At 39.5% G+C, this 26,799-nt stretch overlaps 1 protein-coding gene and 1 pseudogene across 1 annotated transcript in view; both read right to left on the bottom strand.

Moving 5' to 3' along the window:
- HS6ST3 (heparan sulfate 6-O-sulfotransferase 3) overlaps positions 1–26,799 on the bottom strand; it is a 659,800-nt gene that overhangs the window by 161,866 nt on the left and 471,135 nt on the right. The gene's annotated exons all lie outside the window — the stretch shown is intronic.
- Positions 481–25,567, bottom strand: LOC125169623 (ubiquitin-conjugating enzyme E2 variant 3-like; annotated as a pseudogene).

Genomic DNA, 26,799 nt, shown 5'->3' with positions numbered 1-26,799 from the left:
TAGGTAATGAGACACAGAAGTTTTAACACTCTAATCTTCAGAAAATCTGGATAGCTTTCCTTTTAGGTTATCTCTGCAATTTGGAATTAAATGTTTAACTGTTCTGAGAGAACACAGATAAATGATTTTCAGCTTCTCAGTCACTTTGTCTTCTTTCACTGTGGTTCTGATGATTTCAGATACCCTATTAGTTTTAAGGACAGAAGGAAAACTTAAAAAACATTTTAGTCTTCACATCATAACATTCCTTCATTGAAACTGAAGGAGAATGTACCTTTTTCTTACGGTTTTAAAAACTGTCAACCAGGTCACTGACTGATATATCAACAAAGCAGGTGTGTGACATTTTACTCTTAACAATTTCATGACTGTTGGACACTGCACCTATGAGTAATGACTCGTTGCTTCTTTTTCAGCCCCTACATGCGGACATTTCATCTACTCCGTGCTCACCAATAACATGTACTGTTCTCCTAAAGTCTATGTTTTCAAAACACTTGTAATGATAAATTACATTCTCTATATATACAATTGCATCCAATTCCAGCCATTCGATTTTTAGGAAATGCATGGTTTCCACATCACTCAGGTTACTATTTCTACTGACTAACATGCAACAGGCTGGACACCGTGTTAACTAAAATGTCACGGCACTGGGACTAGAGGTCTGAATAAATCGGTATTTCCCAGAAGCTCAGGAAGGATGGCCTGAGAACTACCCCAGGAGCTCAATGTGAGGAACAACTTCTTGGAATAAGCAAAGGCAGACCCATCTTTCTCAATCTCTACCTTGGGAAGGCTGAAGATGTCAAGGTCATTGTGTCTCCTGCAGACCATTCTAAAATGTCTAAGAGGACCATCCTTCTGGAATGTCATTGCTGAAATTGGTAGTGTCCAAGCAATGCATAATTATCTGACTCCAACCTTAGTAAATTTATGGGCTGTTTTATTCTCATCATTTTCCCAGGCCTTTGAATTTATGTCTGAGACACCTTCATCGATTTTTGCAATCTAGGCGAGAAAGTCTGCCTGCCTTGCTTCATCAGGTGATGACAAGGAACATAGGGCAAATTCTTCTTGAAACTTTGAAATCATTTATTTAATTATCCCAACAATTACAGATTTAGGATGGCTCCAATTATGGAAATAAGGCAAGTACTTAATGTTTAAAAGGTTACTACAATTTAAAGTTACTGAAGACTGGAGGTCTCTTCTGGATTAGAGCCTTGTCCCAGATAAGGTCCATTTCCTCATGAACAAGCTTGAGTGATTTTGTTTGTCAAATAAGCTAAAATGATAGGATGCTTGCCAAGCTTTTATTATTTACCAATAACAAAAGATTTTTTATAGTAACTTATAATTTTCAAAGCATTCCCATGTCCATTTTCCTGCTATATTCTTGTTACAATTCTGAGAAGTAGGTGTTATTGTGCCCAAATTGTAGCTGGACCTAATAAGTGCCAGAATCTTGATTGGAATTCAGTTCTTCTGATTCTATATTAATGCATTTCACACTATATAATAGAGCGTCTCTTCATTAAAAAATTAATTGCCCTGGTATTGTTACTGCATTTGTACAGAATAAGGATTCGTAAAGATTCAGTATACATAAGAGAGAAAATAAATTTAATAAGTGAATTCATAAGCCATAGGGATTAAGTAAATTTCAGTGCATCTATAAATTAAATCCTGTCTATTTATTAAGAGGGGATTATGTTGAATATTTATTATTATAAAAATATAACCACAATATACAAAGCAGAAATTTGCAAAAGACTATGTGTATACAGAATAGGCAGTTCAGAAATAGATACACACATATACAGTCAAATGATTTATGACAAAGATGCCACTAAAATTTTGCAGGAAAAAATTCTATTTTCAATAAATGGCTCTAGGGCAATGAGATATCCATATGAGAAAAAAATGAACCTTGTCCCATTATTTCACACCATATTTAACCAAGAAACCAAATGCAAAAAAATATATTTTTTTTCCAGAAGAAAACAGAATCTCTTCATACCTTAGGGTAGAAAATAATTTCTTAATTAGTACATAAAAGCAATGTACATCAAAGAAAAAATAATAAATTATAGCTCATTGATTTGAGAACTAATTTATCAAAAGATACCAGAAAGAGAATGAAAAATAATCCAGGAAGAGAAGATATTTAAAATACATATACCCGGGGCGCCTGGGTGGCGCAGTCGGTTAAGCGTTGACTTCAGCCAGGTCACGATCTCGCGGTCTGTGAGTTCGAGCCCCGCGTCAGGCTCTGGGCTGATGGCTCGGAGCCTGGAGCCTGTTTCCGATTCTGTGTCTCCCTCTCTCTCTGCCCCTCCCCCGTTCATGCTCTGTCTGTCTCTGTCCCAAAAATAAATAAAAACGTTGAAAAAAAAATTTTAAATACATATACCCAAAAAAAGCTTAGTGTGGTATATCTCAAAAACTCTTACAAACTAATTAAAAAAAAAGACAAACCCTAATTTTTAAATTGGATAAATATACAACACACAGCCACTATACAAAAGAGAATATCCACATAACAAATTAGCAAAAATCAATAGAATTAATCATTAATTCAATGCAAATCAAATAATCCTTTTAGAGTAGCTAAATCCAGAAGACTGATAATACCACTCATTGGCAAGAATGTGGAGTAACTGGAAAGTTCATATCTTCCTCAAGGAAGCCAAACTGGTGCAAATAAATTTGAAAAACTGTTTGCCATTTTTAATACCCTATGATCCAGCAATCATGCTCCTACTTACAAGTGTGTATATCCATCAAAAGACATGTACAAGAGTGTTCAGAGAATTCTTACTCATAATAGCCAGAAACTGGAAACAACCTAAATGTTTACCAATAGAAGAATAGCTAAATACATTGAGACATAAAATAGTAGGCAGCATTGAAAATTAAACAGGGTAACAATACATAAAATGTGAATAAATCTCCTAAGATATCATGTTGAGGAGCCAGACACACACAGAAAGTTCATACAATGTTATTTCATTTTTATGCACATCAGTAGTAAGGCATAAATAATTAGTCAATGGTGATAGAAGTAAAAAATCATTGCTACCTCTAGGGGGAAGTGTACTACTGAACATTCTAGAATGCCAAGAATGTTTTTCATCTTAATGTGGTGACAGTTGTATGTAAGGGCAGAGTCAGATGTTGCTTCAGTTTGATGTGCCTCCTTATGGCCAATGCCTTTGAATCATCTTATTGAATCCTGAGTTCAGCAACTGGCAATGGTGTCCCCTTTTTTTTTTTTCACAATTTTGTGAACGGCAATGTTGAATACTGAGCATGCACTTATTAAAACGAAGTTTTAGAACAGACACTCCACCATCCCTTTCTCTCCACTTCTTTTTCCAGAGCTACTGCCATGCAAGATTCTGAAAGACGTCACTGAACACTCCTAGCGTCAACGTGACCACAACCAGGCAGGTTCTTCACAAAAGTCCCTTCTGCAAAAGTTGCCAATAGCATTTTTAAAATACCAGCGCTCATAGCAAAGCACTTTTCAGGCTTCTGAAAAATTTTCTTTTGAAACAATGATAACAAGATGCACTTAAGGATTCTTGATCCAGTCCATTCTTGTTCCACCTTGAACGTGAATGACTTCTAGATGTCTTTCTTTCTCTTTTTAAAATTATCCTTGTTATGTTTAAAATTTTGCTTTGCAATAAATAAAAATAAGGAAAGAATATCTCTTTGCTTGTACTGAATTAATATTAGAGTTAGAGTGATTCTACTTTTCTTCTTTTCTTGCTTTGCTATTTGAGGCATGTCCCGGGGGGGGGGGAGGGAATGCCAAAGAGACACATGCATTCTCTCTCTTTTACACACACACACACACACACACACACACACACACACACACTTAAAGAAAGAGTAATCCATTTGGCCATGACACATCTAGGTTTTGACAACCAGCATCCAGTGAAAAGGCATCCCAAATATGGCTTTAGAGCAACCATAAGACTTTTTAGGTATAATATACATAAAACCAGTCAGTTTGCTATGAAATCTAAGGTTTAGAACCCACCTAAATCTTGGAGCTCAGGCACATTAGCCCTAGTTTCTCAGCACAGACAATTTATTGAAGAATCCAACCAGCATCGCTCTTTTGTCCCTCTTTCTCTCATTCCCCTATGGAATGGCTCAGAGTGGAGCATAGCCAAAAGGAAAAAAGCTTTATGGTAGCCCTTATCTTAAGCCTAGAGACTTGGCCTCGAACACACCTCTTCCATACTGTCATATTTTGGTTTCATTTTGTTTCCTGGCCCTTATTCTAGTCCCAGAGGAGAAGTTTGAGATAGGGTCAGAATTAATTCCAACAATGTACTCCTAGTCTATCTTTTGAAGATAAGTTTGTGATAGGAATAAAATGAGGTTTCCCTCAATAAATGAAAGTGTATGTGATATAATTGGGATATCGTAAAGCATCCTGAGAAATCACAATGGAAAGCATAATGGAGAATAAATTACTAATTGCATTAGTGGTCTTCTGTGCCCAACTCAGAGTATAACTTTTAAGTATACCTGGACTCTAGTCCCATCACTGTAATTTGTTTTGCTTGCCTTTTTTAAAAACTCACACGAGTTATTTTTAATAATGTGTTTTCAAAGGTAGGACAAAGACAATCTTCATAATTCTCTCAGGTTATGAACAAAGGCACAGAAATAGGAGTCTAAATTGGAAGCTCTAGAGGGGATTATATCTATTGCTATGTTTTATACATTATCTAATTTCCTCTTGGCAACCGCAGATTCTGAATTATAACTGTGGTGATCATAATAACAATGAAAATGAGTGACATCTCTTACTAGCATGAACTGTGTTCAGCCCACTCCTTTGTTCTTGAGATGTGGGATCTGGTTTCAGAATCTGTAGAGAGCCCTAAAACAGCATGATAGAAGGTTAACAGGAAAATAAAGGTTGGAAGACACATCTTTACTTTCTATCATCATGTTGTCTGCCTGTCTCTCCTTCTTTCCCAGGATCAAAATACGTATGTGGCAAATATGGAAGGGAAAAGATCTGTGTGTACTTGGTAGAGTTTCATTTCATTCTTTATCCATAATGCCTGGTTTTTCTCAGCGCTAGCATTGATATTCTCCAGCATACGATCAGAATTTTCTTCCTGCAGACAGCTCATTTCTGGTATAACAGACAGTCTTCTAACAGTCTTTTAAATGAAAGGGCTAGTGTTTTATGTAGGCCTCCAAGAAGTCTAACTATTTGAGGATAGATAACGAATGAAAAAAAAACTAAACAAAAATCAGCAACCCTCCCCTTGGCAGCCCATTTACAAGTTTTGAGTAAGAATTCAATGATGTTCTGAACATCGATAATAATGTTTTCTAAGACATTCAACTTCCCGGAGATAAGCAATAATCTTGTTTGCTCCAAACACTTTGGTATTCCCTGTTGAACTAGTCTTTGAAGCACATTTTCTAACACATCTGCAATGCCCCCTGATTTAGTCTGCTCAAGGAAAGGGGATGACCCACCCACTCTCTGGGGTTCAGTGTCTCCAATCCCTGTCATCATAAGTGTGTGAGATTGAGAAATTCAGCTGCACTGAAAAGCATAAAGTAAGGAACTAAGATGCTCATTTTATTCTCCCTTGACAGATACTGGCAGAGAGAAGATATAAACTTAACAGTGTCCTAAGGGCTCAGGTGAGCTTTTACCTCACTTCTAAAACACCTTAAAAATAACAAAAATTGCTGGTAAAGCGGCCAAGTCGGCCAAGAAGTTCCTTCTTCAACATTTTGTAATGTAAACTCTTGTAGGGAAAAATTGGTACTGCCCTTGTCAAATTAAATAATCGCTGCAGACATGGTAACTCCGGGCTGTTTTCTAATAATGATGGCTTGAGGAACAGGTACATCTAAGTATGCGTACAAGAGATAAAGATGGGATGTGTGTTCTTACATTCATGATGAAAAATGAACCATAGAGAGTCTGATTCGGTATAGATTTCCTTCATTTCAATCAGAATATTTGATTGAACAAAAATTAAAAACAAAAATTTCAGAAGATTTCCTACGTTGCCTACTCTTCAGCCTCAGTTTCCTTGAGAAGGGGTGGGAGGTAAGAATCAGACACATGGTGAATAGACAATCAGGTCTTCCCACCTTCTTGGTTCAAGACCAGAATGAGTCATGAAGTGAGATTCTCCTGCCTTCATACTTACCTCAGAAAAGCTTTTAGCAAACACAAAACCCCAAATAGTATTGACATTTTAAAAATATGTTTTTTTTAAAAGCATTTGCATTTTCTTGCAGAGCAAATGGTCAACCATGAGAGTTTGGTTGTCAATTCACTGATGATTATTATGATGTGATTATTATATGTGATTGAACTTTGTGACACCATAAGAAAGCCTTCCTTACTTCCTTTATCAGTGCCACTTGTTTTTATGGAATTTCTAAAGAGCTACCAAATATGAGCTCAAAGATGGCCAGCAATGCCTTTTTAAATTCAGTTTTAGAGTAATTAAGAGTCCTGTTGCTAACTGCAGCAATATTTTCAGAACCCATACCCCCACAAAGGTCTTCAAAGACTAGAGGCAAAATTCACAGATTACGACTTGCCTGTTTGAATTCAATCTTTCTTTCAAAGAAGCACACAAAACTTTTTTTATAATGCACTGTACAATCAAGAACAAATAGGTGAGATGCTTTCAACCCATAAGCCTATATCTCAACAATTCAATACAAGGTGACAATGGTTAGTTTAACCATCATCAGAACCTTTTATTGTGTAGTACCAAATACATCAAAGTGGAGCCATATCTCAAAGAACCAGGAAGCAAGAGATAGGTGGGCAGACAGAGGGGAAGGAAAAGAAAGGAGGGTGGAAAGGAAAGAAAATGTGTGTTTGTGCATTTCTTCCTGGGCCTCAGACCACAGATGGGGATTCGCTGATGTGGTGACTGTCAGGGAGTGAATTACCTACGTTTGAGTGGGGGTCAGGTGGGGGATGCCTTTACACTCGGGAAAATCCATTTTTCACACAGCAGAGTCATCTAGCATGCCCCAGCACTACCTTTCCCAGTGCTCCAGAAGGCCTAACCTCTTCTTGGAGAGATGATTGCTCCCTTAGATGGAAAGAGAGTCAGGAACTAGGGAAAGGGTTGACCTGACAGGCAGAGTATCAGAATAGCTGGGACAAAGGGACAAGGTCAGGAACCGGAAAAGCACCATTGTTTCCAGTGGCCATTGGGAGGTCTATGAGATACTCTCACAGCTCATAGCATATTCTCTGTGGCAAGAGATGTCCTACGTGGCCTGTGTCAACACCATGCAGGTGTCACTACTGTCACACATGTGGCCCATGTCCTGCACTAGACAGCCATGAGACCATGATACTCTGACCTATACTTTCTAGTATTTAATTATTGAGCTTTCTTGATACATTTAGCCCAAGGAAAGGCAATGACATTACATTTCTATTATTCAAATTTTATATATACACGTGTATGCTTATGCATGTGTATATATAAAGATGTGTTTATATATGTATCTATACAGAAAGACTGTACTATATTACTGTATTATATAAAATAGTAGAGATTTAATACAGTATTATATATATACACATACATATATATGCATATATGCACATACACATGTGTATATATAGATATGCACATACACACGTGTATATATACACATACACATATCTACTATACACAACCACACATACCAGATATATAGTAGAAACTTAACATGGTATATTTTATACATACATAGATGTGTATGTGTATGTATGTATATATAGAATTGACAGCATTATATATAATAGTAGAATTTAATGCAATTTATAGGTCTTAGACTATATGCTTGAGACTATATACCAGGTATTAAACTTTTACATATCTGATATTTATCATGACAGTGAACGTATCAAGTCAGATATGCATTCCACATTCTGCATTCATTCATTCTATACTTACCGAAGGTTTTCCTATGAACAGAGAATTGGACCACATACTGTGGGGATAGGGAACCAAAGAGAATACAGTGCCTGAGGTCCAAATGAGCTTCAAGCCACATGACAGAAAACGTATGTCAGTAACTCATTGAATGCAAAACAGTATGGAGCAGGTGTCCCAAGGCAGACAGAGCCAGATGCTGAGAGTGTCTGAAGGAAGGAAGGGTTATTATGATTTGGTCTGAGAAAGGAGACAAGGAAATCATTGTTAAAGGAGATGCTTTTGAACCATTTTAATGACCAAAGGAGGAATATGGGATCTACAAGCCAACAGAGAAATGTGAGCCAGGGGATGAGGTGAGGAAGGTATCACATGCTTAGGGATAACAAGCAGATTCACTTATGTGAAGAGGAAGGTGCAGCAAGGGAGCCAAGCCAGGGGCAATAGGAGGGACAAGATTGTCTGTTGGTGTGCATTCTATGTTGAGTCTGTATCAGAAGATGGGCCATTATGGATATGGTCAGGGCTGACGATGTAGAAGGCAAGGCATCTGAACTAAGTATTGAAAGATAAATATGATTTCTATAGTCAGAGGTATATATAATGAAGAAGAACATTGCAGGAAAAGAGAATTGCATTAGGAAAGGGGCAGCGACAAGAACAAATAGTGGGGACTTAGGGAATGGTACAAGTAGGATAATAAATTTTGGCCCATTCCTCGCATGTACTATGGGTCAACAAAAATTTGTTGAATGAATGAATAAATGATTGATCACAGGGACGTCAGGCAGAAAGAAGTTTCAAAATCTAGGTTGGAGTCAAACCTTGAATTCTAGACTAACAAGTCAGGCCCTTAGCCAGTAGCCATTGAGGAGGAACTAAAGAATTCTAAAAGGAAGGAGTGACAGGATTGACACTGTGATCTGGAAGAGGAATCTGGTATTGAGATTGAGAAAAAGGTTGGATTAGAGAGGGGTTGTCACAAAGAAAAGGCTACGCATGTATCACCAACTCCTGTTGGCAGGGATTTAGGTAATAGTAGGAATGTAATAGACAGAATGAATGGAAGAAACATTAGAAAGACACATAATATTATTACTTGGCTTTATCTGACTGACCCACCCACACACAGCAAGGTTTGAAGGCCAGTAGAAATATACCCACAGGCCTACTTGTGGCCATTGTCTGGGGCTTCACACTTTGCTTCCCCTGGTGCATCATTCTTCTATTTCAATCTTCTGACACTTTAGCTCTGTTACCTGTTTCCAGGCAAGTCTGCACATGCCTCTTGGACTTGAAATAAGTTTTACCTCCTGATGTGACATTCAACCCTCATTCTTGTACTCTTCCTGTGCCTGACTGTTTCAGATAAACATAGCCCTCATATCAGCCTCAGCTTCTGGAACAAAACCCCAAAGATGGCCCACTCGTTTAGAACTTACCGTATTCTTTGAGCCCCTCGGAGGTAAAGCCACGAGGAAGGACTTACAAAAGGAGGGATTTCAGTAGAGATTGAAAGTGAGAAGGAAAGAAAAGTCAAAGGTGAATTACCTTTCAAGAGAGATCATTCACTCATAGATATTTCTAGAGTACCACTGTTTGCAGTCATGGTTTTTCATGCTTTACATAAATTAGGGAACGAAATGGCCAACAGTCCTGCTCTCATGTAGTTTGACTTCTAGGTGGGAGAGACAAACAATAAACAATAGGTATCATAAAAATATAAATGATACAGCATGTTTGAAGATGTTAAGTGTTCTGAAAAAATCAGCGCGGGGTATGGCAGAAATAGTACTGTGGGAAAAAGTGGAGCAGGATGCTATATTGAAAAGGTTGTCAGGGTTGGCCTCATTGAGGAGGAGTGATATGAGCAAAGGCAGGAAAGAGACAGAAGAAATTAGCCAAGCATGTATCTGGGGGGAAGAACATTCCAGGCAGAAGGAATAATAGCAGCATGTGTAGCAGGTTCAGTGAGCAACAAGAACGTCAGTATACCTACCTCAGAGCAAACAAGAAGGGGTATAATAGGAAATGAAAAACATAATAAATCTGGGATAGATCGTGAAGGCTTTTACAGTCCATAGTAAGGGCTTTGGCTTTCACTCTGAGTGAAGTAGGAGCCATTAGAGCATTTGGGCCAAAGAGGAGCATGATCCAATTTACATTTTGTGGGATTACACTGAGTGTGCATTGAGGAAAATTACAAAGGAGCAAGGATAGAACAGGGAGGTCCCTGAGTCTGCTCAGCAGTTACTGCTCAGCAGTAATCCGAGTGAGACAGGACAATGTTCTCACAGCAAGGATGCAGCAAAATAGGGGGTGAGAAGTGAGCAGGATATATTTTCATGGTTAAACCAACGAGAGTTCCTCCTGAAAACCTGGATAAGGGGTGTGAAATAAAGAGAGGAGTCAAGGAAGAGTTCAAGGGCATTTTTTGGCCTGGACAACTAGAAAGATAGAGTTGTTATAAACTAACATAGAGAGAACTGAGGTTGGAGCAGATTACCTGGAGCACAGTGCAGCAGATATGGAAGCTCAAGATGTCTGTGAGCTATCCACGTGGCATGTTCAGTAGGCAATGGGATGTGGGGTTCTGCAGAAAGGTCTGCGATGGAGACATAAATGGAGATGTGCTCAGCATGGAAACCATACATAAAGTCATGAGACAAGATGAAATTACCAAAGGAGCGAGTGAAGATGAGGCAGCGAAACAAAGAGGACCAAGGACTGGGGCCAGGGGCACTCCACATTAAGAGACTGGGTGGAAAAATGGTGCCGTCCCTGAGGCAACAAGAGATAGTCTGAGTGTGGGGAGAGATGACTGGTTCGATAAATGAATTCTTTTTTTTTAATTTTTTTAACGTTTATTAATTTTTGAGAGACACAGACATGGCACGAGTGGGGGAGGGGCAGAGAAAGAGGGAGACAAAGAATCCGAAGCAGGCTCCTGGCTCCGAGCTGTCAGCACAGAGCCCAACACGGGGCTCAAACTCATAAGCTGTGAGATCATGACCTGAGCCGAAGTTGGACGCTCAGCCAACTGAGCTGCCCAGGCGCCCCTACATGAATTCTTTTTTATCCATGTTGTGTTTGAGGTGAAATTATGAAATTCAGGTAACAGCTAATGGTGCACTGGTAAATAGTAAACAACTGGCTTCAGGGGAGGAGAGTGTAATTTGTAGATTTGGCCAATTTCTCTGGTGTTATATACTCCCATCATTGCCAATTAGGAGCTACAAACTTGGAAGTCGTTGTATTTTAGTAGCTCATGGAAATACAGGAGTAAGACACAAAACAAAAATGTATTACTTTTTTGATTGAGAAATCAGCTCTAGGGAGGGGACAATTAAAGTGATAGGAAAGGATGAAATATTCAGAGGGCATATTGTGATAAACAGGAGACAAGGCAAAACGTGGGTAAATGTCCATATTAAGGGGGCTCGAGAGATGTCCAAGGGAAGAAACAAACGCAAAAAGCTAAATTCCAGAAAGGTTTTATAAACTGGGATCCTTTTGCTACTGTTGTGTTTCTTCTTTCTTTTCTTCCTAGTTTTCCCCTGGCAGGTGAAAGTATATGACTCAGGTAAGAGTTTTTCTTTCAGTGCCTCAGAGAATGGACACAACAAAGCCTTTTCCTTACCGATAGAAGAACTTTAGTATGAACGTGCTTATGAATAGTTTTACCCATTTCCAGCTTTCCATAAAATAAAATGTCATAAGGATATCTGCATACTCCAACATTTATACCATTTGGATTTTCCAAATGGTCAATGTGTTTTTTTAGACACGTTCAAAAAAAATTTTTAAGTCAATTTACATTTGGTATAAAGCGCTGTACTTAATAGCCAAAAGTCCTGTTACACTGATTAATACTGAGAACAACCAGTAGGAAACAATGGTGTCTTAGTTTGCTTTTTTGTGTGCAACTTAGTTGCACTGATGAAGAACAGAATTAAGACTATGATTCATTCTTAGCTATTTAGATACAGGTCATGCTATGGAAAACGAGACATATGTTAGAACAATCAAACATGTGAGGCAACTTTTTAAAATGTATGTATGTTTGTTTGTTTATTGAGAGAGAGTGTGTGAGGGAGGGGCGGAAAGAGAGGGAGAGAGAGAGAATCCCAAGCAGGCTCCACACTGTCAGTGCAGAGTCTGACGTGGGGCTCGAACCCATGACCTGTGAGATCATGACCTCAGCTGAAATCAAGAGTCAGATGTTTAACCAACTGAGCCACCCAGGCACCCCAATGTGATGCGACTTTTTAAAAGCCTTTAAAAGTCTCTATGTACTTTTCAAGTATAGCATATGTGTGCTAATCACATTTCTAGGATATTTCAAGATTCAAGTACAAATGTATTTGTAATTGTCGAATCATGTATTCTAATTTTTTTCATTTGAAAAACATGAACACTGTTAGCAGATTTGCTTTGGGCTAAATTCAATTTAGATTCCACCCCCAGTGTCTGCTGGATGGTAGAGAGAAGGCTACTAAATCTAAGGAAAATGCACTAAAAGCCTACCCGACATGCTCATTGGGGCTGTACTCTCAAGAAAGCTTGGGCAGCCCAAGCTTGCTATAACACTACAAGTATTCTCAAATAGCAGTTGAATGTTTGTCCTAGTTCTTAGTAGCTGCTCTGAATCAAAAGAGCTCTCCGTTCTTAGGACATTGAAATTATGACTTGAAAAGGAAAAAAAAAGCGTGTTACTGCATTTTTCCTGGATTGAAAATCACACTGAAGACAGTGAAACTCTTCCAAAAGGCAAAGTTCTGCTTCACTGTTTGGGGTCCTTGTGCAATCTCCCTCAGGACCCATACACAAAATGAGGACAATACGGAGACCTGCCTGTTCACATAATTGATCCACTTTCATCCGCATAAAGGGATGAGAAAGTCTCAAATTATTAACAGTCCAGTGCTTTTACAGCTCCCACCTACCATGCACTTATCGCTTTCAGATTTCTCCTAATTGAATTACTCAGAGCAGACCAAATGACCTTAGTTGTCCAAGCACTATTTATTACATTGTACTGTAAATGAATTACGTTATTGAAAGAAAAATATTCTCCTAATCCATTTTCCATCTTCTAGTAATTATATCCTCAGTGTCCTAATTTTTCCATGACTTTTCCTTTCAAGAAACAGCTATTAACCTTCAACATAGTCAGTGACCTTGTTTGGATGACTCTGTCCCCCCAGGTGACCTTGAAACAAAAAATTATAGAAGCATCAATTGGCAAGTTCACCAGCATTCAGCAAAGTATGAAAAGGGTAAGAGCTCTTCATTTCCCAGCACTGGCATTCATCATGGAAAGACACGTAAAAGAAAGGGCAAATTGCAATGACATGCATCCAATAAATTGGAGACTCTTGTCACAGTAAACGCGAATTCAGCAGTTTATAATCACAATGCATAATACGGCTACATTACTTATTTTTCAACCCTCCAAACTTATGCTTTTAATATGGGTTCTTCTGTGTCTTCCTTTTTATCATTAAAAATCCTAAGTGCTGTCTGCTATGAGATCATCTTTCTGAGTTTGTTGAATTTCATCTTGACTATTAGTAACAAATCTTTTTTGTAAAGGCATCCAATCAAGCGTCAAAGATTTTGAAGAAATCTGAAAGGTCACGTAGTTTCAAGTAGACCATGAACAAACTGAACTAGAGGGGAAATGACCTACCAAATTGTTAATAAACTATTTGCAAGTTCAAAAACCCAGCCCTTCTCTTGGCAATCTGCATGGCATTTCATTTCCTTTAATGTGGTAGATGGGATCCAAATTCTCTTGCCTAAATTGGAGTTAAACCCAACAAATCAATGCTCAAGATGATTCATCATTCCTAAATAGATTTATTTATGAACTAAGAGAGTATAGTTCAATACATATTGTACCGGTGTCAGTAGAGTGTCCACACTAAGTGATGTTCTCTATTACATGTGCTTGGTTTTTTTCAGATAGTGTGAATGCTGTCACTAAAGTGCATGTAATAAGGTCAAACACACAGAGATGTCCATGCGTGGTCAGGCTCTGTCATCTCCATATTACATTTCACCCAAGCGGGTTATGAAAGGTAGAGCAGCAACACAGAACAGACACTGGCAAAAAGGGATCACAGGTATGGGGTTGAGTCCAGCTCTCTGACTCTTGTGAATTCTACTAGACATTCACTCGAACCCCCTGGGCTTCTGCTTCCTCATTCATGAAACCGTCTCTGAAGTCATACGATCCTATCGGTCTCCGTTGCTACAAGTAAACACCGGATTCATTGCTCCCTCTTCATTTCTCCCTCTTCTCCCAAAGCAAAACAAAGCAAAGCAATAAATAAATAAATAAATAAATAAATAAATAAATAAATACACACACACACACACACACACACACACACACACAGAAAAGGGGGCAAGGAGACAAAACTGGCTCTAGTCTGTGCCTGAGACGTGCTGAGTTTCCCAGTTTTGCATGCCTGCTTCCCGAGCACTGTGAGTGTGTGCTAGCAGTGAGAAGCACTACTGTGGCAACCCATGCTCTGATGCTGTGATGATGCTCTGAATCCTATTAAACAATAGGATTCTTAGATTTCTGGATCTTTTCATGGTTCATTCCCAGTGATCGTAGCATACATATCACAACTTGAACAGTCGGTATTTCTGGTTCAGGATGGGTCCACATTATGAGGTGGAATATTTCCTCCACCTAAAATAGAGCCTTCTTTGAGATCATTCTTCAAATAACTTCCATTTTTGGAAGTATTATCATCTCTGCAGCTAGATCCATTGAGGAAAATCATTTCCAGAGATTTGTTTCCTGAAGCATTGTTTGTCTATTCACGGTACCAACAAAAGAGCTTGACCATTCTGTTTTGGAGTAAGGTGCTCCTAGGACATTTCTGATCCTGAGGTACAGCCATAGGTTCCTGCTACTGATTCTCATGTCCAATTTTGAGTTGTATCAGCTGCATGTTATGAAGCCAGTCCTCACTACATCCCACCAAGAATGTCAATCGGTTTTCCAGGCTGTTTCTACTCCCTGCCCCCACACCCCTGAGGCAGTGCCCTAATCATCTCACAGGAGCCCTGGCTGATCTCCATGCCCACACTTGGAGTTGGACTCTAAACCAGACCCACTAACGAGATTCAGGTCTCCTGCCCATATGATACCATTTCAGGCATCTCAAGGGCTTCCTTGCCTTAAAAACAAAATTCTACTTTTCTAACTGCTGCTTCAAATTCCCTTAAGAGGATAAAGACATGCTTTCACTCAGTACACATTTTCCTGGGATAGGAAACATATAACCTGAAATCTATATAATTGATTATTCTGACAAAATTGATTACTATCAAATCCTTTCCTGAGGAAGGACTCTGATGGGGGAGCCCCACTGGCTAGCGAAATGGGAAAAGTATAGCAAGAGGAGGTGAAAGACACCACATATTTTGCTTCCTTTTTGCCTCATTATTATTTGTGATAGGAGCATGATGTTAATCTCCTGAGGTTCTTCAGCTAACTGAACAATAAATAAACACCATTTACTGAGTCGCTCAACAGTGAGAAGCAGCACCGTGAAAACGCTGGTAAGCTCCAAAAAGCTTCTCCTTTATAAAAGCAAGGAGAGCACTGGCAAATATCATCAGAAGTTACTTCTTTATACCTCTGTATATTAGCTGAAGGCTTGCAACCGTTCACGGAACTTTTGCTGGGTTGTCGTTGGTAAATGATAAGCCTTGTTAAGAGGAGCAAGCTTCATTGTGTTTTTACTTGCCCTATTTCCACCCCACCCCTAAATTCACAGTCCTCTTGAAAACTGACAGCCACAATCACTGTTAAAACCAGCAGTCTGGCATCCCTCACAAGGGGCAGAACGGTCCTGGAGCTTCTTGAAAGCCCAATTCTTAGAGAATTAATCATTATTTGACCTGTCTAGTGGTTCCCCAGAAGACCTTATTTGCAAGGATATCTTTATATGACATGACTTGAAACTCATCCAGTGTGAAAAGCCTTTGTCCCAGGGGTATTTTCCCCCCTCCAGAAAGAATCTTAGGCTCCTATTTAACACTGCAGCCACCTGAGGCAGTGGGCAACAATGGGACAACGGGTAGGGAAAAAGTTTAAAAGAAAAAGACAGGGAATGAGATGTCCAGAGGGGGCTTTGAACATCCCCAACATATTCCTAGTCATCTAGAAGCCCGTGTGCATGTGCGGGGCTGTGCACATGGCCAGGACTGTGTGCACGTTCAGGAAGACTTAAGAAACTCTAACTTCTTGCTAAAGTTGACATTCCGCGCAAGTAGAAAATGAAGGTTAAGAAGAAGTAGCCTAGTTGAGTGTTGAAGGTGTTCTCCAGGACATATATAGAGCTCCTGGCAAAGACTGGGCGACTTATTAATTCCAGGCATTTAAGAAAATATCTATCCAATTATTATCTGACCATTAAGAGAACTGGGCAGGGACTTCACTGACCACACACACACACACACACACACACACACAAAGAATTCAGAGTTTACAGAATTACAGAGTTCAGTAAAGTCACCGAACAAACACCAACAGCAACCCTGGTGAGGAGGAAGAATCTGATTTCCAGGGTTACCACAGGGTATTAGCTAAAATGTTCATTTTTCAACAAAAAGTAGGAGACATACAAAGACGTAAGTGGATATGGCACATACACACACAGGGGGAAAAAAGCGATTAATAGAAACTGTCTCTGAGGCAGGTTAAAGGTTGGGACTTATAACACTGACTTTAAGTTAGCTATTTTATTTATTTTACTTTATTTTCTTAAAGTTTTATTTATTTATTTTGAAAGAGACAGACACAGTGCGAGTGTGGGAAGGGAAGAGAGAGAGAGGGGGAGAGAGAGAGGAATCCCAAGCAGGCTCCATGCTTCCAGCACAGAGCCCAACATGATGCCCAAACCCACAAAGCTGCGGGAACATGACCTGAGCCGAAACCAAGGGTTGGACGCTCAACTGACAGAGCCACCCAGGCACCCCTAAATTAGCTATTTTAAATATGGTCTAAGAATGGTCACCAAAGAGAGTATGTCAATTAAAAGGCAGAAATTATACAGAGGAACCAAATAGGAATTCTGGAGACTAAAAGTATAATAAAGGAAATAAAAACTTCACTACAAGAGCTCAACAGAAGATTTGAGCAGGCGGAATTAAAAATTAGTGAGATCTTAAGGCACCTGGGTGGCTCAGTCACTTAAGCATCTGACTTTTGCCCAGGTCATGATCTCACGGCTCATGGGTTTGAGCCCCGTGTCAGGTTTGTGCTGACAGCTCAGAGCCTGGAGACTGATTCAGTCAGATTCTGTCTCCCTCTCTCTCTCTGCCCCTCCCCTGCTTATGCTCTGTCTCTCTCTCTCTCTTAAAAATAAATAAACATTAAATTTTTTTTAAAAAATAGTGAGCTTTTGGTGGGTATTTATCTCCCACAAAAAAACCCAAAAAACCAAAAATTTGAAAAGATATATATACCCCTACATTTACTGTAGCATTACTTACAATAGCCACGATATGTAAGCAACCCAAGTGTGCATAGACAGATGAAGAGATAAAGAAGCTATGGTACACATATACAATGGAATATTACTCAGCCACATAAAAGAATGATATTTTGCCATTTGTGGCAACATAGATGGACCTACAGGGTATTATGCTAAGTGAAATAAGTCAGCAAAAGACAAACGCTATATGATTTCACTCACAAGTGGAACCTCAAATATCAAAACAAATAAATAAACAAAAAGCATAATCAGACTTATAAAAACAGAGAACAGACTGATGGCCGCCAGTGAGGAAGGGGTGTGGGGAGATGGGTAAAATGGGTGAAAGGGAGCGGGAGGTACAGGTTTCCAGTTATGGAATGAGTGAATCATAGGAGTGAAACGTACAGCATAGGGAATATAGTTAGTGGCACTGTGATAGTGTTGTACTGGAACATGGCAGCAACACTTGCAGTGAGCATAGGATAGTGTACAAACTTGTTGAATCATGGTGTTGGACACTTGAAACTAATATAACACTGCCAACTATACTCTGATAATAGTAATAATAATAAAAATAAACAACATAATCTGGACTTCATGTACAGAGAAGGTGTACATGCATGTGTGTGTGTGTGTGTGTGTGTGTGTGTGTGTGTGTAATGTTCAATTTTGGGTTTTTGGGAGGTGGCTTCTAGAACTATCACTAAGTCATATACATGTGCCTTTAATAAGATAAAATGATCTCAAAAATATTTAGTGAGCTTGAAGATAGGTCAATTGAAATAATCTAGTCTAGAGAACGGAAAGAAAAAAGAATAAAGGAAAATGAATATAGCCTAAGAGCACCAAGTAGATTAATATATGCATAACGGGAGCCTCAGAGGAAGAGAAAAGAGCAGGAAAAAGGGGCAGAAAAATATTTGAAGAACTAATGGCTGAAACATCCCAATTTAAAGAAAACCATCAATCTACATATCCAATAAGCTCAAAAAAATTCCAGGTGAGATAAACGCAAAAAGATCCACAGCTAGACACTTCATAATCAAATTATTGAAGCCTAGGACAAAGAGAGAATCTTGAAAGTATCAAGAGAGAAGCAACTTAGCATACACAAAGGATCTTAGACAAGACTAAATGACAAGCTGATTTCTCATCAGATATCAGGGAGTCCAGAAAGCAGTGGTATGACATAATCAAAATGCTGAAAGAATAAAGGCTGTCAACCAAGAATTCTACATCCAGCAACACTATACTTCAAAGATGAAGTAGAAATTAAGATAGTCACTGATAAAAACTGAGAGAATGTATCTGCTTGCTTTTCTGCCCCACAAGAAATACTAAAGGAAGCCCTTTAGGTTGAAATAAAAGGATACTGGACAACAACTCAAATCTACATAAAGACATAAAAACCACTGGTAAAGGTAACTACATAGGTACATATAAAAATGATATAAATGTTTATTCACTTGTAACTCATTTTTTCTCCTATCTGATTTAAAAGACAACTATATAAAATGATACTTATAAATATGTGTCTATGGGCACAAAATGGATAAAGATATTTCCAGGACAATAATAGCACAAGGAGGGGGAGAAAATGGAGCTACATAACAGCAAAGATTTGTATATTATTGAAATTATATTGAAAATAACACTAGAGGGGCACCTGGGTTGCTCAGTTGGTTGAGTGTCTGATTTCAGCCCAGGTCATGATCTTGCGGTCCATGAGTTTGAGCCCCATGTTGGGCTCTGTGCTGACAGCTCAGAGCTTGGAGCCTGTTTTGGATTCTGTGTCTCCCTTTCTCTCTGCCCCTCCCTGCTCATGCTCTGTCTCTCTCTCTCTCTCTCTCTCTGTCAAAAATAAATAAACATAAAAAAATTAAAAAAATAAAATAACACTAGAAAATATCTATGTAACACAAGAAAAAAGCTGTTATGGGCAAAACATTAAAGACATAAGACCTACAGGAAACAAATAGAAAAATAGCAGATGTATATTCTACCTTATAAGTAATTTCATTTAACAAAAATGAATTGAACAACCCAATTAAGAGAAAGATATTGGCAGAATATATAATCCAATTATATGCTGTCTGCAAGAGACAAACCTTCAAAGACACAAATAGGTTGGAGGTAAAAAAGATATATCATGCAAACAGAAACCAAATGAGAACTGAAGTGGTTATATGAATATTAGACAAAATAGACTCCAAAACCAAAATTATCACTAGAAATGCAGACATTTTACAATGTTAAAAGAGTCAATCCATCAAGAAGATATAGCAAGTATAAACATATATGTACCTAACAACAGTGTTCTAAAATACTTGTAGCAAAAACTGACAATATTAAATAAATATATAATTCAACAATAATAGATGAAAATGTCAATAACCCACTTCCAAAAATGTTTGAAAGAACTAGCAGGTGATCAACAAAAAGTAAAAATCTTGAAAAAACACCATACATCAACTAGACCTTCGGACATTTACTGAATGCTCCACTCGACAACAGAATATGCATTCTTAAGTGCACAAGGAACATTCTCCAGGACATGCCATATGTCAGGCCACAAAACAAGTCTCATTAATTTTAAATCTATATTACTAAAATGGAATTAATCAAAACTCAACACCCAGATAATATTCTGGTGTGTGTGTTTTCTTTTTGTTTGTTTTTAAGTAGGTTCTATGTCCAGCATGGAGCCCAACATGGGGCCTGAACCCACAACCCTGAGATCAAGACCTGAGCTGAGATCAAGAGTCAGATGAATAATCAGATGAGCCACCCAGGTGGCCCAGCCAGGCAATCTTTTAAGTCATTTACATGAGTTATTTTAATTAATTCTGAAAAAAAATTCTATGAAGTATTGATAATATTGGGTCTAAGAAGCATGATTAGGTATGATGATTATCCACTTTTACAGATGAAGAAACTACAGTAGTGAGGGTTATATGACCTACCTATGATGGAACACTTCATAAGGAACAAAGGTACGAGCTAAACTTAATGCCCTACTCATGTTTGAGGTCTCAGCTTAAACGCTGCCTCATCAGAGATACTTCCTGCCCAATCTACATAAGATCCCCCCTGCAATTCACTCTTATAGCATCCTATTCTCTTTCTTCATAGAACTTTTTACAATGTGAAATTCTATATTTCTGGTCTGACGATGGACAAGTAGATAACATGAGTAGTGTGAACAACTTGTCTTTGTTTGCCTGGGACTTTCCCAGGGTTGACACTGACAGTTCCAAGTACTAGGAATCCTTTCAGTCCTGGGGAAACTAGAGTGGTTTGTCACACTAAGGAATAAACAAGCTACGAGCGTTTCCTCATTGATGTCACACAACAAGACATTCCCTCCATAAGTGATCAGAGCTATCACCAGGACATTAGTGCTATAGCCAACCCTCTTTCCCCTGACAATCCTAAGTGGCTTCTAAGTCATGGGAGTGCCTCTGTGTCTACCCGCTACAAGGCACCCTTTTCAGTCACCATGGACACACCATGTAGAAACTAAATAGAGATGGGATTTTTTTAAAAATTTTTTTACATTTATTTATTATTGAGAGACAGAGAGAGATAGAGCACAAGTGGGGAAAGGGCAGAGAGAGAAGGAGACACAGAATCCGAAGCAGACTCCAGGCTCTGAGCTGTCAGCACAGAACCCGATGCGGGGCTCAAACCCACAAACCGCGAGATCATGACCTGAGCCGAAGTCAGATGCTCAACCGACTGAGCCACCCAGGCGTGCCAAGAGATGGGATTTTTAACCCAGGTTTTGAATAAAAATGGAAACTCTGTGAGAAGGAACTCCCATTTTGGGTACCATTATTGTTTACTTGTTTATTGCCCTTCTTTTCCATTTACTCCATAAGAGCAGGTGGCTTTACATTTTTGTTCACCATTAAATATGCAGCATGTAGCAAAGGCCTGGCATCTGGTGACTATTCAATAAACATTTGAAGCAGGGACCATGTAACTTCTAAGGCCTTGCTCTTAATCACCATCTACCTGCTTTGATGTAATACTTTAATTCCCCTGCCTTAAGAGTAACACAGGCTAACAGTATGAACTACTCACAACATTCCAGGAATGATATTATAATTAATTGACAGACCAAGTTTTTGAGGTAATTATTCCCATTTTCCAGATGAGGAAAAGAGAGATTAAAAAACTTGTCTAAGACCTCAAAGTTAATTTGTATTTGCTCCACAAATGTGTGCTGTAATTTCTCAACTCCATCATGCTTGTGGCAAGAAATATTTCTATACCCACACAGTGTAAAGTACAAAACATCAGATGCTTACTAACATTCCTTGTAGAGACCGCTTCTCCATGCTTCCCATATTGTTTAGCATGCCAATCTGGTAAGCTAAATATTTTTCATATCTGGGAGTTTCACCTGGGTTCCTCTCCAATTCAGTTCAAATTTACACAGAGTTATAGTAGTTATAATAATAACCTCTGAATTCCTCAGGCACTAGCAAATTTTGAGTCCATAATAATATAATTTCCCAAAGTTGTTTCTTCTTCTAATTTCTAAGACAATCAAGGAAACCATTTTCATTCATTTTTAAATTTTTATTTTATTTTATTTTATTTTATTTTATTTTATTTTATTTTATTATTTTCCATAACCAATGTAGCTCTTAAAGCTCTCCTTTCTTCTTCTCCTTTTTTTTTGAAAAGAATCCTCAGGTGTACATGCATGATATTTAAACTAAACTCCCTAGAGCTGAATATGATTTATCTTCAAACAGCAGGGAGGAGGGAGGTGAGTAGAAATCTTCAAATATATATAGATTCATAGCTAGCTTCTACTGAACTCCTGCCCTTGTCAACTCGTTTAGAACACAATTTTCCAAATGCCACTGCTTTCTGGGAATCAGGGGAGGGTAAGAGAGCTCTTTCATTTCATTAGATTTGTGTCAACTCCATTCTGAATTTCGAGCAATGGAAACTCTTGGAAAAATATTCTGAGCTCCCCTTCAGGGCTGGGCTGCTGCAAATCTGGCAGCACAAAGCACTGAAAGTAAATAAAATGGTTCGCATTGTGCTCCAGGCATGAAGGAGCCCTAGAGATAGGACGAGAAATCCAGTTGATGTGCTCAGACCCTACCTCCAATTGTATGCTGCTGTTTTCTCAATAGTCAGAGCTGTAGCCATGGCCAAATTGCACAATTGGAGCCAAATCCTCCCTCAACTCTGTGTAGGCAACTTCATCCAAAGTCAGTAGGTGTAGAGTGCATATCTAAAAGGGACATTTGGAAATAGTGCCATTTAGTTCTCTTATCGGCCACATACTTACTATGCGGTAAGTGCTTTTCCACCAATTTCTGCACAAACGTGAGCCTGTTTGCTATTATCAGATGGCAACACTTGCTGTACAATTTCCTCACTTTTTAAAGCTTTTTGTGTTTTGCCAGTCAGGAGTACATTTTGCAAGTCCCTGGCAAACACAAGTGTACTTTCTCCTTGGCTTGAAAACTTGCGGAAGCCAGATGAAAGAAAACAGCTCCCAGGGAAAGCTCAGGATTTCATCAGTTCATCGGTGAAGTAGTCTTAGGCTTCTCCAGTCCAGTTTTGAGTGGATTGTGTTTCCTTAATTGAAGAAGTAAAATTTCAGAAGAGGGTAAGTGAAAAAAAGAGCGGAAGGTTCACCTCATGAACAAGTTCTCGTCCTTCCCTTGGCTCTCCGTCCTCAGGCTGAGGTGGCAGTTTCCATTTCCTATGTACATCTCACATCCTTTCGTATGGGGGTGGGATTTACCAGGTGCATACATCCCCCACCGTCTAAGGTGGGCTCCCTGAGGCAGGACCAACAGTGTCTTCATCTCTATAATGCTGGCATGTCTCATCAAGAAACATTTGCTCTCTACCTACTCTGTGTTGGGCATTCCTGCTCCTCCCAGGGAAAGGGATAGGGTGGGGTTGCATACTTCTATCCCTTGAGGAACTTAGAGCCTAGTCAGGACACGGATGCTTAAGCATAACATTTATGCATAATGCGAGTCAAGGTTATGTGGAGTATGACCAGGGCGCCAAAGGGAACACGGCAGATGTGTGTGTAATCCTGATGGTATAGTCAAGAAGACTGCTGAGAGAGGACTATGCCAGAGCTGAATGCTGACAGTGACACTAACCAGGAATTACGTCAAGAATGAGCATGGAAGACAGGGAGTTCTAGGCATGGGCCACATGCCAGTGAAGGGGCACATGCTTGTCAAGAGCAAGAGGGCAGGGAACAGCATGTGGTTGCCATGCAAATTTCAAGGGCCAGGCTGGGAATAGTAGGGCCATTAAAACTGAGGAGGTGGACAGTGTCCAGCTAGCCAAGACTTTCTTTTTAATTGTCTAAGTTTTTAAAAAGATAGAGACTAATTTCAACACTGAGAAAACAGGCTCGTATCTGTGTTTTAAACAGTTTGAATTGGGAAATTAATAAAGAGGACGGATTTTATCTGTGCAAGACAGAAAACAAGGAGCCCAACTGGGAAACAATTTTAATCATCTTGGTGAAAGACCAGGGCAGCCTGTGTTAGGGCATTGTTATTAGGCCTGGGAGTAAGGTTATGCAAGAAACATTGACAAGGCAGAATGGGAAGGATATCGTGCTGGAAAGGGGGTGGATGGAGGTACTCACTGGGCCCTGGGTTATGTAAACTTGAAGTTCAGAGAAGAGTGAGAGATTAAAGTTGCTTTATGTGCCTCCTAAATTTATCGGAATCAGAATAATCCTTGAGAGCAGATGAGATTCCCCATGAAGAACTTGTTAAAAGAGAAAAGCAGTAGCTGGGCATCCTTGGGGAAAAATACCATTTAGGGGGTGAGCAGGGGAGCAGGTGCCTTTCAAGGTGACAAGACCCTTCAGAGACCTACATGTGGGACAAAGACAGGGTGAGACCCTAGAGGTTCAGCAGTAAAGTTTTTCATAGAAAAGGCAGAAAACAGGGGCACCTGGGTGGTCCAGTCGGTTAAGTCTCCAACTTTGGCGCAGGTCATGATCTCATGGCTGATGAGTTCAAGCCCCGCATTGGGCTCTTTGCTGACAGTTCAGACCCCCTGGAACCTGCTTCGGATTCTGTGTCTCCCCCTTCCCCCCCCCCACTTCATTCTCTGGCACTCTCTCTCTCAAAAATAAATAAAGATTAAAAAAACATTTTACAAAGAAAGGGAAGAAAACAGTGTCAATGCCACTTTGTGATTAGTCAACATAATGTCATATAACTTTGGCAATAAAATAGTCTTTGAAGACCTTTTGTGTAGTAAAGACACTTCTACCTATTGCTTACTTAATACATGAATGAATGAATGAATGAATGAATGAGACCAAAACTTCAGAGACTCTGTTACCTTAGGATATAAAGGGGGAGGCTTCATTTGTTGGGTGAAGGCTGAGCTTCAGAGTAGTCCAATCTCTAGCCTTACTTACTTACTTACTTACTTAGTATTGGTAACACAAAATAAGCCATTCTGTCCCAAGCTGTTTCTTATCAACTTTTCCTCTCCATAGAACTTGCCGCCACGCATATTAGCAGTGATAGATGAGGCAAGAACTAAGGTGGAAATGCAGGATCCAGGGATAAGCTCCCTTCATCACTGGTCACAAATAGGACCCACTTCCACATTTCATGTAGGTTAAGGGTCATAGGTCTGTGTTCGGAAACATTGACAACTAGGTGTCACAACGTCCAAGTTTTAGCACTAGTTCTTTTATTGCCCACAAAGAGATCTCTGGGTCCTGTTCATCCTTGAATTGAAGTGACAGACTAATGGACTTCGATGTTTTCTTCCATTTTAAAGTTTTTCTAGATACTCACTCTCTGATGCCTGTGAAGCATACTATATTCACTTAATAAGTGCTCAACAAAGATTTCAGCCACTAATTCAGTCCCTCTGGACCGAAAGCTTTACACTGAAGCGAACAGAACGATGTGCTGTTTGTTCCTGAACCAAGCAGAGATTTATTTCACTTGCTGTGGTTGTTCTTCGTTTCTGCTTTCCCCGTTGTGTTGGTACATATGCCTTCACTTTATATTCCTGCCTTTCTCTCCGGAAGTCTGAGAAACACTGGTCGCTGCCAACGCATACACCCATGCTGACTCATCCAAGGAAGGTACTGAGATCCGCTCCTCCATGTTTTGACTCACTGCAGGGAAGAAGCACACTGCCAAGTTTGCAGCTTCCAGGGTTAGAAGAGTGAGAGGACAGCAAGATGAAAGAACAAAGAAAAGAATGAGAAGAGGTTCTGATTCCAAGTGTGGCTTGCAGCACGGTGAGGGGAGAAACACAAACAAATGACCTGGCTGATTTCACTGGGAACATGCGCATCTCACTCACGTGTTCCTGGATTTTGACATCTACTAATGTCTTGCCTGGTGTATTCAGATGACTCACCATATGGACAGAGGCAATGTTTTCCTTAATCCTTAGTGTAGTGTACAGCCCGAACTATCCAAGTTCCATCACCAACACTAACCACAAAAGGAAATGGTACTGCTGTTGCAAAACAGTGATTCACTTTCAGCACGGAAGCTGCAGAGGGCAGGGATCTTGTTTACGTTATATACTGTTCTCAGAGCTCACCAGGCAGTGACTAAATAGCGAAACCCGCAAGCCCATCTTCTTTCACTAACATACATCTAAGTCCTTAATGGCCTCCTAAATTCTCAACGTTTCCAAGCATTGGTGCTTTGGAACTGCTTCGCAAAGGTATTTAAAAAGCCTGAATTGCAGAAAGCAGGCAATGTTTTGATGCTCAGAAGACAAGTCAGAATATCTGGTATTCTGGAGATCCCCCCAAATAACAGTCCACTCTTTGATATTCTTGAATTAGAACAGCTCTCCATTTGGTTCAAACAAGAGAACAGCCTCCTCCCTCCTCTCTCACCTAGTCAGAGCTCTAACTTGCATGTATTTCCAGATATTCCCTATTGGGCTTGCCAAATGGCAGCCCTTTCTTACTCTGCTCTGGCACTCATAATCTTTTGCTTTTCTTGAAGATTTTCATGAGCCCTAGAGCACTGATCCTGACATCCAATCATTGCAAGAAATATTTAAGAAATGTATGACATCTCGACCAAAGTGAATTGTAATTAATTGACTTTTTGAGAAATTTGCAATATTATCTGGAAATATAGGGAGAAAATTTTTTTTTAATTAGTTTTCTTTATTTTTGAGAGGTAGAGAGAGACAAAGCACGTATGAGGAAGGGGCAGAGAGAGAGGGAGACACAGAATCCGAAGCAGGCTCCAGGCTCTGAGCTGTCAGCACAGAGCCCGATGCGGGGCCCGAACTCACGAACTGTGAGATCATGACCTGAGCCGAAG

This window comes from Prionailurus viverrinus, chromosome A1 (assembly GCF_022837055.1).
Source record: "Prionailurus viverrinus isolate Anna chromosome A1, UM_Priviv_1.0, whole genome shotgun sequence".
Taxonomy (NCBI): Eukaryota; Metazoa; Chordata; class Mammalia; order Carnivora; family Felidae; genus Prionailurus; species Prionailurus viverrinus.
This window is presented reverse-complemented; position numbering and strand designations above follow the sequence as displayed.